This window comes from Grammomys surdaster, unplaced genomic scaffold, assembly GCF_004785775.1.
Source record: "Grammomys surdaster isolate TR1022 unplaced genomic scaffold, NIH_TR_1.0 126612, whole genome shotgun sequence".
Classification (NCBI taxonomy): Eukaryota; Metazoa; Chordata; class Mammalia; order Rodentia; family Muridae; genus Grammomys; species Grammomys surdaster.
In genome coordinates this window covers 3,185,836-3,190,908 of record NW_021621401.1, presented here as the reverse complement: position 1 = coordinate 3,190,908, position 5,073 = coordinate 3,185,836, and positions in this window count along the sequence as shown.

Here is a 5,073-nt window from a genome sequence, read left to right as displayed (position 1 = left end):
TCCTGAGCCCTCAAGCTTGGTTCCCATCACCCACAACCAGGCGGCTAACAACTGTCTGTAACTCCTGCTCCAGGGGAATCCCTGCCTCTGGCCTCCTCAGATCCTGCACTCATGTGCACGTGCTGACACCCACATACACATAATTAAAACTAATAAAAGTAAATCCAACAGTGACTGTGAGCATGATACAGATACTGTATCATAATGGTGTGGTCTAGTCACAGGCCAATGACTGCCAGACTCTACCAGGCCGTCTGCAGTGAGCACCCATCCACTCTGTCTTCTCCCTACCAAAGGTGGCCATGTTCTTACCTCTTCCAGTACCCATGTCCTTGCTCTGCTTTCTGGTTTTCTTACTCAAGTGTGTACCTGCAGAAACGTGTGCCTTTGCCCGTCGGCTGTGCCTGCTCTTTGCTTTGCTCCTGGCTTTGCTTTTTTTCCACCATCTTTTTTATTTTGACAAATTTCAGACCTGCAGAAGTTGAGAGACAAGTATAACAGACAGGATATATCATCTTACTTAGATTTACTAATTGTTAACATCTCCCACATGTAGATACTCCATAAGTGTATGTACATATATATTTCCTGAGTATGTGTATATGCATGCACACATATGTGCTTGTGTGGATCTTGTTGTATTGCCCTAGCTGGCTTTCCAACTCCTAAATGCATGAGATCCTTCTCCCTGAGCCCCTTGAGGAGCTGGGAGTGCTTACACACCACTGCGTGTGGCTCTATATACTTCCTTTTGGAGCCTTTTAACCATTGCAGGATAAAATGTAGGCATCATGGCCCTGTACTCCCAATTTCTTTATCAAGTATCTTGTGAGAGTAAGGATATTCTCCTGCATAGACAAAACAAAGAATCATAAGAAACGTAGCATAGTCAGGCATGGTGGTGCGTACTTGTGATGTACAAGGAGGTGAGCCAGCATGTGCTACATAACAGAACCTTAACAGAAACAACAACAGCCAAGCAGTGCTTGCAGGATGGCAAGGCAGGTAAAAGTACTTGTTCTGTAAACCTGATGTCCTGACTTCTTTCCTCAGATGCTACAGTGAAAGAAGAGAACCAATTCCCAAAGTTGTTTTCCGATTGCCACACATGTGCCAAGGCATGTCCACCCCACAGTCAAAACACACACACACACACACACACACACACCAGCAAAATTTAAAAACTAAAGGCCTGAGGATGTAGCTGGTTGTAGAGCATTTACCTAGCATGTGTGTGGTCCTGTGTTCAAAGGAATTTAATGTTGGCAGAGTTCTCTCATAAAGTATTCATAATCTCATGTCTCTGTTGTCCAGTGGTATCCTTTAAGAGCCTTTACTGTCTTCCTCAGGAGCTAGTGTCATGGCTCCTCTATTGCATTTAGTTACCACACCTGTTTAGTCCCTTTCTGTCTATTAGTGCCTTAGCATTTGAATGGTTATTTTTACTTTTAGCTCTGTGTGTGCATTTGTGTGTGCGAATGCAAGTATATGCATGCCATAGCATGCATGTGAAGGCCAGAGGACAACCCTGGACATTAGCCATTGCCTTCTTCCAGCTTTTGTTCATGGTTGCTTGTGCCAGGCCTGCTAGCTGGAAGCTTCTTGGATCCTCCTGTCTCCACTTCCCACCTTGCAGTAAGAGTTCAGATACATAGTCCTATGCTCCTGTGCCAGCTCCTGTTATTTCCAGGGGATTGGAACGCAAGTCCTTATTCTTAGGTAGCAAGTGCACCTTTGTTTTTAAACACTTAAGTGCGATATCCATGCATAAAAAATGCTTGAGACCTATCACAAAATAAACTGCAGATCCACAAGCGTTATCCAGATAAAATACAGCATCCCACTTTTCCTTGTTACTACTACCTATGTCCTCCTAATGGGAACCCGTGTCCTGACTTCTGGCCCCATGAATTGCTTTGGCCTGCGTTTGAGTTTTATATAGATGGAATCTGAAGTCTGGATGTTTCTGTGGTTCCTTCAGCTGTGCAGTACTTCATTGGTGAGATCACTCCCCCTGTTTGAGTGTGTCACTTCTTTTTCACACTGCAGTATATTCTCTGACCACAACATAATCAGCCTACCCTAGCCTGTGTGGATGTTTGGGTTTTGCCCATCTAAGGCTTTTACAGAGTTCCTGTGCAGTTTCCCTTATAGCATCCTGGCACATACTGCCCTGCGTTTCGGTTAGACAAGTGAATGGTCAGACAAGAACTGTTGAACCACAAAAATGAGTGTCTCCCACTCCAGCAGACAGTCTCAGAGTGGAATACCAATTGCTTTACCGTTGGCATGCCCACCCGCAGGGTTTTCAAGCCTCCACGGCTCCACCTGCTTCTAGATCTAACTTGGCACTTTGGTGGATGGCGTCGCTGCGTCTGGTAGGTTGCATCCTGTCTGAGTGCCTTCTCACAGTCAGTTGGTCATGGTGCCTGGCTTTGCTCCGTGTGATTGTTCAGTGTATTGCACATTTCTGCACAGTGCATGGCTTTGTGTTCTCATTGACTTTGGGGAGTTCTTTGTATTTAGATTGAGTTCTATGTGAACTACAATTCTCTCATTCTGGACTTTCCTTTTTACTATGGAGTTGCTGTTTTATGGGTCATGGGCTCAATGACAATCGGTAGAAATTTTAACCTAGTGAAATGTTTATTAGTCTTTTCCTTGATGGTTCTGTATTTTCTGTGCCATATTTTCCTATGTATCTCAGAGGCCATAAAAGTCTTTTCTTATGCTTCTCAAATGTTCTGTTGTTTAGCTTTTCAAATTATGTTTGTAATTCATGTGATATTGGTGTGTGTGTGTGTGTGTGTGTGTGTGTATAAGTGCACGTGTGCACTGTGGGGCAAGGGGCAAGTTTCCCTTAGAACAAATAAAGAAATCTACTTACCTCTGCACTACTTTTTTTAAAGTGTCATCTGCACACTATGAAGTCCCACTGTTACAAGTGTACAGTTCACCTATTTGGAGACAGTTTAGAGAGGTGTTTAAAAACATTCCCATTCCCCACTAGGCTCTTCTGCTCGCCATCAGGTAGACTGTCCCCAGTCTACTTTGTGTCTCATTCTTTTCTAGGCATTTCTTGTAACCAGAGTGATGCAGTGTGGCCTTTTGTGTCTGGCTTCTTTTACTTAGCCTTTGGAGTGTGAAGTTCATCTGTGCTGTGGCATGGATGAAGTATTCAGTTCCTTCCTACTGAGTCAGTTCATAGTGTGGATGTACCACAGTTTATCCGTTCACCAGCTGCTGCACATTTGGACGGCTTCCACATCTTGGTTCAACAAATAGAGCTACTCTGAACACCACACAAGGCTGGGTTTGCATAGATACACTAGCTCCTCTTAAGTAGTGACTTGCACTTCTGTGGTCATAGCATTTTATTCTGCTAATTATCTCTTGTAAAGTGGCTTTGTTTTATCTTAGAATCTATAGATGTGTTAAAACCCAAGTTCAGTCAGGATACTGAGCAGTCCCTGTCCTTGTGGTGACCTTTTATAGGCAAGTTCTGGGCCGCTCTTTTTAGGAACACATCATTGAGATGGAGTCATATGGTATGTGGCCTTTATGACTGGCCTCCTTCCCTGTGAGATTCATCTTAATTGTTGCATCTGTCTGTAACACTCCTTGTACTGCTGAACAGGCTTCCATTGTGTGGATAGATAGTCATAGTGTTTATCCCGCCACCCACTGAAGGGCTAGTGGATTTGTTTCCAGGTTTGGGCAGCTGGGCATAGAGTTGCTGTAAATATTGGCATACAGTGTTTTGTGTTAATACAAGGTTTAATTTCTCAAGGGTAAATATTCAGGGTTGAGGTCACTGTGTTTCAGCGTTGAAATCACTGGGTTTCAGGGCTGCAGGTTCCCCATGGTGATTATCCCATTTTCAATTGCTACCCCTCATTCCTGTGACAGTTCCTGTTACTTGGAGGCTCAGATGGACTTAATGTCTCATTTATTAAAATTATACTAATAGGTATATAGTGAAGCTCATGGACTTTTCATTTGCACTTTTGAAATGATTAGAGCAGGGCATCACAGGCACATATTGAAACTGCCCGCAACAACTGGTGTCCACTCTGACCCCAACACTGTCCTGAGAGCCACCCTTCCCTTGTGCACCGCCCGTGGAAGTTTTACTGTGAGTCAGATGTTACATTGTTTGTCTTTGTGTCTGTACCCACAGTCCTAATCACTGAAGCTTTGTGAGGGGCACTGGAAACCTATAAAAGTCTCCCCCACTGTTCTCCAGGATGTTTACATAGATGGAACCGTACCCCGCGTGACCTTTCGTGTCTGTTTTCAAGGTTCGCTGTATTGTAACAAGTGTCATGCTTCGTTCCTTCCTCTGACTGAACGATATTTCACATGTGGATATGCCCCTGGTTGGTGGCCTGCTGGATCATTTCTGCTTGCTATGAACCATGGTGCTGTGGGCATTAGCTTACATGTCTTTCTGTGGGTGAGGGCTGTAGTTCTCTCTCAGGCCTCCTCAGAGTAGAAGTCCTAGGTCACACTGCCGTCCTCTGTTCATCATTTTGAGGAACCACCGGACTGCTGTTCATGGGAGCTGCATCATTTCATAGTCTCAGCAGCAGAGTGTGAGACGTCCATGCTGTCCTCATCCTCACGGACGCTTACGACCATCTTTCATTTTGGCTGTGTTGATTTATTCATTACTTTTAATTTTTTGAAACATGTATTTACTATGTATGTAATATAAAATATTTTATTTATACTTTAGAGGGCTTTGCCTACATGTATGTATAGACACCACATGTGTACCTGATGCCCTCAGAGGTCAGAAGAGGGCATCAGATCTCCCAGAACTGGACTTAAAGATAGTTGTGAACCACCATGTAGGTGCTGGTAACCCAGCCTGGGTCCTCTGTAAAAGCAACAGATGTTCTTAGCTGCTGAACCATTTCTTTAGCCCTCTACTCATTCCTGTGAGGGGGACATATCCCATGTGGAAATCAGAGAACAACTTGTGACAGTCAGTCTTCTCCTTCTACCACCCTGGGGTTTGAACTCAGGTCCTTAGAAAACATGAGTAGCTCACGCACTGAGGCGTCTTAC